Source organism: Lepisma saccharinum, chromosome 5 (genome assembly GCF_977018435.1).
Source record: "Lepisma saccharinum chromosome 5, izLepSacc3.1, whole genome shotgun sequence".
NCBI lineage: Eukaryota > Metazoa > Arthropoda > Insecta > Zygentoma > Lepismatidae > Lepisma > Lepisma saccharinum.
The window spans coordinates 82,778,203-82,788,666 of NC_139233.1; positions in this window are offsets into that span (position 1 = coordinate 82,778,203).

Genomic DNA, 10,464 nt, shown 5'->3' on the forward strand with positions numbered 1-10,464 from the left:
TGCTCGAAGTGAGGGGAACGCTGGGGTGCTAGCTCCCAGATCTCATTATCACCAAGTTGAAGCATCCCCCAGCTAACCCCAAGACTCGACCAAATTTCCCCTAAGCTCATATTTTCCACTTAAAGCGTTGATTAAAATCATATACCTGTGAAGTGATTTATTTTTAATTTTAAATGACATAATAGGTAATGCACTTCATAGAATTGTATTCCAGTTTGAAAGTTGGAACGTAATTTTCCTGTACGAGAATAACATAACTCATATTCAGTTTATTTCTACAATTTTGAAAAAGAAACAATTGTAAGTCACATAGAGACAAATTGCCTAGAACTAAGTCATCAGAGATAGTAAAAAATTCAACTTTCCTTCAGGTTAAACTTCATTCTTCTTCTTCTGATAAAAAAATAAATTATCAGTGAGAATTGGTAAGCGTGCTGACTTTTAGCGTCCACTAAATTACTTTCGATGACAGGTTGTGTCGTTACAAGTATCTAATCGCAAGAGGAACTTCTTTAGAAAACAGAATGTAAAAACATATCCTGACTGGATTGACAGTTTAATTTGCTGGCGATGCCCTAGAAAACATATTTTGAATTATTCGACTTTCTAGCTGTTGCTTCTAAACATACGATTTTCACTGTTCAAGCAGTAATTAATTGACAAATAGCTAACAAACAAATTTACAATTACGTAAATTTATTAAACCTTAACGATAAGGAAAGTATAAAATGCTTTAGTGATGTAAAAACATCCATAACAATCATTTGTGGCTTTTTTCTTTACATTTGAGAGGTATGTGGTTGATAGAGCTGTTTGTGTAATATTGTGGAAATATTAATAGTTGTTAATTTAGTGAGTACTGTTTTCAAAGAGAGAATTTTGTGACTGGAATTCAGTTAAACCCATATACTTATTTACTTTTTAAGTTGAAGATTAAACTACGGAAAAATGAAATATATACATTAATGTGATTTGCGTAAGGCAGTTCTTGTTAAGGCCATGGCGGATGCCTTAGGTTATATGGAACTTAATAATCAAGTAGAAATTATAACAAATTTGTAAGAAGACAATGAAACTTTTATAGAAGAAAACATTATGGAAGAAACATCTATGAAACAAGCTAAAAGAGTCAGATCTCCTGAAGATGATCAAGTTCCAGCAAAAGCGGTAAGGATGGACAGGTTAAATAATAGAGATAAAGTAAACATGCTTGGAGAAGGTCGAAGAGAAAATAATGTAGATAAGAGTAAAATGTATTATGATACACATAATGGGTCATATTTAGTAATAATAACTAGTACAGAAGGTGTAGAAAAAAAATAGCTGTTTGAAAATAGGAATTGAATTGCGAAAGAAAGATATAAAGGTCAGATATATCCAACCAAGTGGCTTATACAGCATAGATTTATTTTTACACCAGGAATGAAGCTAACAATTTCATGAAAAATATACATTTTCATAAAGAAAGTAAATAATATTGATGTGTTCATCCCACAATCCTTATTGATAAGGGAAGGATTAATATATGGTATGCCAACTGAATTTGAAGAAGAGGAAATTAAGGAAAGTATTGAAGACCCGACAGTAATATCAGTGGAAAGGATGAAAAAGAGAATTCGAAGAGATGATGGATCATATTATTTTGTTCCTATTAAGCTAATATAAATCACGTTTAGATCTCAAGAAAGCCCTAAACAGATTATAGTGGTTAGTCACATTTTCGATGTTACACCTAAAGTTAGAAATGTTTTGCAATGTAAGAAATGTTACAGATTTTCACATTCAGCAGCCATATGCAAGGATAAAGTTAAGTGTGCTAGATGTGGAATAGAGGAACATGCAAATTGTAATGAAACTCCGAAGTGTTTAAATTGTGGAGGAGAACATGTTGCTACTGATAAGTCATGTGTAAAATGGGAAATGGAAAGATAAATCATGAGAGTTATGGCATATAATATAATTTATCCCGGCAAGAAGCAAAAGAGAGAAAGTATATAACAGGTAATGTTCCAAGCAATTATGTTATACAATGCTGATCAAATAGAAAAACCATATAAACAAAAGTCAAGCAAGTGAAATTAACACAAGAAAGACCGGTGTTGTACGAAATAGCATAACAATACAAAACAGATTTGAAGCCTTAAGTGATTGGGGTGAAAGAAAATCAGATACATACTTGGAAAATGTTTCATGGAAAAGAGTTCCTCCAGAAGGTCATAGAGACTATTTCAAATTTGAAAATAAATTTGGAAAAAAAATCAGATTAAAGAATTATAATAGTGGAAATCCTCAAGGAGAATCAAGTAAAGGTACTCTAAAGAAATTACAAAGTAATCAAAAACAACTAAATGGAAAGTCTACAGAACTGTAATTCAGACAAGGAATAATGAGGAAGATGTGGATAATACAAACAGAAACATGCAGGAGGTGAACATCGGAATCTATAACAACGAAGAACAGAAAAAAATTGTGTACTTTCCTCACACAACATCTCAGAAGGATCTTATGTATAATTTGTTACAATTAATGGCGAAACTTGTGGTGACATTAACTAAAAAGTCTGACTTATTAAGCATAAAACAACTAACAGAATGCTGTCAAATAAATTGCCAGGTGCAGAAAACATTCTACAAAATCTGAAAATACCTTATATGCATGTAAAAATAATTTGGAATCAATTAAAAAATCGTTGTTTATACTTTTACTTTCACAATAAAGTTGAGGGTCCTAGATGGACAACAAGGAGACTTCCACAGGGAAGCCCTTTACTTTTTAATATATATTTAATGGATGTTCAAAGAATATGTCCTGAGTCATTTGGATTTATACAATATGCAGACAATTTATGTATATATGAGAGTGTCAAGCAAGTAGGTAAAGGAGTCACCAACATGGAAGAGAACATAATAGAGCTAAAGAAATTTCTTGAGAATAGGTCTATGAATATATCGTCAGAAAAATCAAAGCTGATAATATTAAGTAAAAAAGGACCTCCGAAAAATGTGAATCAATACACAAAAAGTTACACATACCCATAGAAAATATAGTAAAATATTTAGGCGTTATATTTGATAATAAATTAACATGGAAACCTCATGTAAAAATGTTAGTGAAAAAGGCAGAAGTAATTTATACATAATTTCGATCTATGGCTACTACAAAACGGGGAAGTCATCCAAGTAGCATGATGGATTTTTACAAAAACTATTACAAACCAAAAATAGAATACGGGATTATAGTTATAACACCATTAAGCCTTGTTTCCATGATTATGAAAAACTAAATATGCTGACCAAGGCAGTAATTTATTTTATTAAAGTCATAAACTAAATGTTTGAAACGTTTATAGTCTTTAATACATTACCTTTGGAAGTAATGCAGAGGAAAGTTCTTCTGAAGTGTCTAGAACTGATGAAGAGTACACCCAATATTGCAGTATTGCTACATGGAAGCATGCGAATGGAACTTTAGTTATAGGAAAAGAGAAATGTCCATTCAATATCTGTTAAAAACAATGTCACAAGTTAATCATATGTTTAACAACATTCTATTCGACTTGGTTGAATTGTATGATACAGGCAAAATTAACAAGTGCGATGATATAGGATGGGTGGAATTATATAATGAGTATATTAGGAACATTAAAAATTATTGAAAGTAAGGAGTAAACCCATTTATACTTTAAATTTTCCTGTTTGTAGATATAAAGATATTGATTTTCCTGAATAATATACAATATATGATTACATGGAAAGATAGAAAGATTATTACTTTATATATACAGATGGATCAAGAAGTAGTCAAAATGTAGGATGTGCTGTTTATGATGTACAGAAGAAAGAATCAATTATGATACATTTACTGGAAGATTTCAATTTTTACAGCTGAAGCTTACGCAATTTACCAAGCACTAATTTATACATATAAATTGCAAAAAAATATGTTAATATTAATGGATTCCAAAAGTGTATTACATTCAATTCAGTCCAATTTCGATTTATTATTTAAATACTCCCCATACATTATAAACTGTGTAAAAACTTTACAAAATTTAAGGAGCAGGGGGAAAATAATTTATTTAACCTGGGTTAAAGCACATTGTCAACATTTAAGAAATGATATATAGCAGATTTGTATGCAAAACAAGCTATGGTATTTAACCTGTCCTGGAGCTGAAAACCTGTTACACAGACCTTCTACCTAGGGTGAATAAAAAGTTGAAGGAAAATTGGAAGGAATGGTGCAAATGTGAATTTCAAAATGCAGGCAGTTTTTATGAGAGGATAGCTATTTTCAATAGAATCAGGCCTTGGTTTACAAAAGTTCAAGGTACAAGGAATGTGATAGTATTGCTAAATCGTATTAGGTCAGGACATACAACTACTAAAAGTCATTTACAAAAGATTCGGATTGTACAAAACCCCAACTGTACATGTTGCAATAAGGAAGATATACACCACATCATATTTGAGTGTAATAGATACACACAAGAAAGAGAGACATTCTACAAAATTCTTATAAACTGTGCAATTCTTCTTCCCCAGTGTTTGGAAACTTTGATTTGTGAACCTAATCTTACAGTTGGATATATATATAGTGTTATATTTTTTTAGAAAATGTGACTTAACAATTTGGTAGAAAAAGCTTTTATTGACAGTGTTTTTTTAATAATAATGTACTAAAATATGTAACTTTTTGTACAGTACATATATAGATATGGGAAAAACTATATAATTCTAATAACCTTGGTGTTGATGATAGGCTGAGAGGCGATATGGAGACGAGTAGTATCATTTATATTCTGTGTGAATAGCGTGTTGAATTGTTTGTCTTTCTAGTTTGAGATCTAATTAATTGAAGTTTGGTGTTTGATTTGATAATAATAGTTCTTGAGTTACAAAATTAAATCTCTTTATACATTATACATTTGATATGTAAAAGAGAAAAACCAAATAAAAACGCTTGTGATTTCCTAACATGGCTCAGGATGTGAAGATTAATGATGAAAATGTAATGCAAGCAATCCTGAGTGAAATGAATGTGATTGTACCTGAACATTTAGCGGAAATGGAAGTTAGTGATAAGACTTCTTTCAAAAGAGGTCGATCTAATGAAGAATGCATGGAACCTGAAGTGGAGAAAAACCCAAAAAATCCGAAAGTAAGTACAAAGGTTGGTGTTGCAAAATATAGAAGTGAGGCATATTATATGTTATTATATTATATTATATTATATTATGAGGGACATCAAGGCCTATATATCGTGTTGGTGGACAGTACATAACCTGGATCACAGAGCTTGGCTACGGTAAAATTAGGTTATAATTTGTGTAAGGAGAAGGTTGGTGTTGAATTCGTTAAACAAAGTGGTTTGAAGCAGGCAAAATTGATATTTCGCACAGCATATGATGCAAATAAATTTGCTAAAAATGAATTCATCAAGGAAAAATACCATTTAGAAGCCAGAATCTCTAAAGGTCTATTAGTGAGAGAAGGATTAATATATGGTGTACCTACCGACATTCCAGTAGACGAGATAATCGAAGATATGAGAGCTGAAGTTCCAACAATAGATGGAATAAGGATGAAGAAAACTTTTTCAATGAAGAAGGCAAAGTACGTCAAGAACCTACTAAACTGATTAGTGTAACATTTCAATCTCAACATTTACCAAAAGAAGTGAAGTTGTGGAGCCAAATATTTGAAGTGAAGCCAAAAGTAAGATCTGTGATTTTATGCAAGAAATGTTTCCGTTCCTCACACACACAAACACAGCGTAAATCCCCTCCCGTGTGTTTTAAATGCGGTCAAGCGGCATATGGAATCTGTAATGCCAGTTCTAAATGTACTAATTGCAAGGGAAACCACTTATCTACGGATAAGTCTTGTGTAAGATGGGAGAAAGAGAGACTGATTGCTTTGCTTATAACAACATATATCAAGATGCAAGGAAACAAGTACTTTTTGGAATTGATCCACGAAATGAACAGCCAACATATGCTACCTCTGCTAAAGACTTTCCTAAACTGCTAGAGATAAGAAAGGAATCAATAAAAAGGGAAAACCCTTGCACATCAGAAAGTCCTACTACAAACAGATTTAATTCCGTTACAGATTGGGAAAATAGAAGAAATGACACATATCTAAGTAACATCTGTTGGAAGAAAGTGCCACCAGAATCTGACCGGTCTTATGAAAGTTTTAAAAACAACACGGGGAAAATTTTAGATTGCATTCTGCTTCACAATTGAGGAAAATAATTAAACCTGTGTTGATAAAGGACAAAAATAAACACAAGGATCCACAAATTGCGTCAACATCATCAGCAGTGGCTAATTCAAGTGAACGTGTGAGCACGTGTTCCTCTAAGGAACAGAATAGAAAATCAGATTCAATTGGACGCCGGACAACAGCAGAGAGTCCTTCTCAGAAAGAATCGCTAGTAAATCTGCTACATCTAATAGCTGAACTTACCACAACAATTTCAGTGAGTGATGATTTATTATACACTGCTCCACAAAACTTAAGCAACTCTGTACAACGTGTACAACTCTGTACAACACTTGTATGAGACATGTACAGTGTCTCTCAAAAGTTTTAGAACAACGACATTTTAAACTAGGCAACCCAATTTACACAAGGCGTTGGTGGGTTGCATGTAGAGTTAGACTCAATTTCAGGGTTGCCACATGCACATTAGGTATTTATAAAATAAGCGAAAGAAAGATATCCAAATATTATTGCATAAAACTAGAAAAAAATCAGTATTACATTTGTTGCAATACTCTCAGAAAGAAACAACGTCGATTTTCTAGTATTTCATTTTTTGATGAGTTTGATTTGATTTGATTTGATTTAGTTTATTTTACTTCGCGTTTTGTGCCTCTTGGCTAATTTGCGAAGATGGGGATGAGTGATGAAATGATGAAATTCACAAACAACCAAGCCCGACCGGGATTCGAACCCGGGACCCTTGGCGTCGAAGCGCTATGTGCTAACCACTCGGCCACAGGGTCAGGCGTTTTTTGTTGATGAGTGTACACAAAGGAAAAGTGGAGAGAGGAAACGAAAGGGAACAAAGGAGAGGAGAAAAGAGAAAGCAATAGGAGAAGAGGAAAAGTAAAGAAGGGAAGAAAATAGAGGACGGAGGAAGTGGATAGGAGAAGTAATAAGGAGAAAGGAAAAAGATGCGAGGAGAGATGAGGAAAATTGAGCAAAGAGGAGAGAAGAGAGGAAGGAAAGCGAGGTGATGGAAGAGGAGGAAAGGAGTTTGGAGAGGAGAGGAGGAAACGAGAAGAGGGGAGTGGAGAGTAGAGTAAAAGAGAGAAAGAGAGAAGAACGAAAATATGAGGAGAACAGTGCCGTGGAGTCGGAAATATAAGACAGGAGAGGAGATAAGAGGAGTGGAGAAGAGTGGGATGGAGACAAGAGGCGAGAAAAGTAGGGAAGGCGGTATGAGATAACAATAGAGGAGAAGGACGGGAGAGAAGAAGGAGAAGGAGAAGTTAAGAACAGAAGGGACTGGAGACGAGAGGAGAGAAGGGGTAGTTGCAGAAAATACGTCTCGGCGTCAAGAACTGATGCATTGATAAAATTATCGACATGAAACATTCATTAACATTTTATAATGTATTGGAGAATGTATTAGATCGGTGCGAAATTCCTTTTGGCCGAGTTCAGAGCAAGATAAAATTTTCCACGTAAGATCTTTGATTTTACCTGCGATTATACCACTAAAAACATGAATATAATTTTCATATTTATAAGAATTTTTCTCCTCTTCTCGGTTCGTTGAAATTTTGTTATTTAACATTTCCCCTCCCCCCATCGCAAATTCCAAACTGAATCATTCCGTTTCATACGGCGTGGACAATGAACGCAAAGGGATATGTCTAAAACGTACGAAAAGTTTCTGCCACCGGAGGGGTTTGAACCTACGACCATCAAATTATCAATCCTTAACGGTAACCACTACCCCACAAGCTTTCGCTCCTGAACACACCTAGAAGGAGCTGACCAATGTGAAATGCAGATGCAACCCCCCTCCTACATGTCATGTGCAAAGAATACTTGTTTGTAACAAAGAAAACGAAGGCAATACGACTCGGCGAAAACATTTAATGGAGAATTGCACATGATGGTAACTTTTCAGTCGATGTTTGTGAAGGTATCTTTGCATTGAACTCGAGTGGAAAAGGGGGTAATATTAGTGTGTCCTGAATTGCCACAAATATAAATGGTTATTTCATTAATATTTGTCAATGTCTTTGAAGCAGAACACAATTATCGTTAGAGTATCATAAGTCAAGATCTGATACGTGAAAATATCCCTTTGATCGTGTGTCAATTCATTTATTTGTTTATTTTTTTTTTAGTAAATTCCAGTTTTAGAACAATCTAGCCACTATACACTATTATTACAAACAATGTTGCCATGCTCTTGTTTAATAGAAGGAGAAATATTTTTAAAAAGAAAAAGAGAGAACACCTCGTATGGAGGATCGAACCTAGGACCGCTTACAATGCTCTCAAGAACTCTAACCAATACACTACTTTCTTAATTATTCTGTCGCCTCAATATTGTAAACGCTATCCTGCAAAAAAAAAAAAAAGTTCAATACTCTCATATTGCTCTGTACTTGTATAATTACTTTATACACATGCATTTGAAATCTTACTCTGAATTTCTTTCTTCGTATTAGTATATCTAAGGTTGTGAATATATTTTATTTGTAATTTTATAACGGTTACACGAACATCTACGAAATAGTTCCTTATAACTTGGTATCTGTAAAGAGATACATTAAAGTTTTCAAATGATTTTAGACCACTAGATTTTGGCAAGGGATTATGTGTGATCCGTGTCCAGTCATCAATGCTGAAACAAACGTTTGAAAACTCTGTGGAATTTTCATTCTGAGATAAGTTGCCTTACTTGCTACATGTATGCGAACTACACTCTGTCCCACTTATCTCTGGAGCAGGTGAACGAAACAAGTATCTGAGCAGCGATGAACATATGAGAGGAACGGAATTGCATGGAGGGAGGAGATCCACTGCAGTTACCAGCCTTTCCAGCAGCGTGTACTGCCTCGCTCTATCCACTCGATCCCCCTTCCCCTATTTCCCCTTCTCTTCCGTTATGCGCGGCTTTGCTCCAGACATGCTGGGACAGGGCACAGTTAATTGTTTTCGCAAGAAGTATCTATGTGTGCCACACATGTAATTCTTTCTCACATGAAAAAAATGTTGTCAATTTGCATTCAGGGGGTAGTTTCACAGTTACTATCTATTTTGGCCTTTTTTGAAAATTGATTATTATTTTTGATAATTTGATGGTCGTAGGTTCAAACCCCTCCGGTGGCAGAAACTTTTCGTACGTTTTAGACATATCCCTTTGCGTTCATTGTCCACGCCGTATGAAACGGAATGATTCAGTTTGGAATTTGCGATGGGGGGAGGGGAAATGTTAAATAACAAAATTTCAACGAACCGAGAAGAGGAGAAAAATTCTTATAAATATGAAAATTATATTCATGTTTTTAGTGGTATAATCACAGGTAAAATCAAAGATCTTACGTGGAAAATTTTATCTTGCTCTGAACTCGGCCAAAAGGAATTTCGCACCGATCTAATACATTCTCCAATACATTATAAAATGTTAATGAATGTTTCATGTCGATAATTTTATCAATGCATCAGTTCTTGACGTCTCCAGTCCCTTCTGTTCTTAACTTCTCCTTCTCCTTCTTCTCTCCCGTCCTTCTCCTCTATTTTTATCTCATACCGCCTTCCCTACTTTTCTCGCCTCTTGTCTCCATCCCACTCTTCTCCACTCCTCTTATCTCCTCTCCTGTCTTATATTTCCGACTCCACGGCACTGTTCTCCTCATATTTTCGTTCTTCTCTCTTTCTCTCTTTTACTCTACTCTCCACTCCCCTCTTCTCGTTTCCTCCTCTCCTCTCCAAACTCCTTTCCTCCTCTTCCATCACCTCGCTTTCCTTCCTCTCTTCTCTCCTCTTTGCTCAATTTTCCTCATCTCTCCTCGCATCTTTTTCCTTTCTCCTTATTACTTCTCCTATCCACTTCCTCCGTTCTCTATTTTCTTCCCTTCTTTACTTTTCCTCTCCTCCTATTGCTTTCTCTTTTCTCCTCTCCTTTGTTCCCTTTCGTTTCTTCTCTCCACTTTTCCTTTCTGTACACTCATCAACAATGCAATACTAGAAAATCGACATTGTTTCTTTCTGAGAGTATTGCAACAAATGTAATACTGATTTTTTTCTAGTTTTATGTAATAATATTTGGATATCTTTCTTTCGCGTATTTTATAAATACCTAATGTGCATGTGGCAACCCTGAAATTGAGCCTAACTCTACATGCAACCCACCAACGCCTTGTGTAAATTGGGTTGCCTAGTTTAAAATGTCGTTGTCCTAAAACTTTTGAGAGACACTGTACAAACA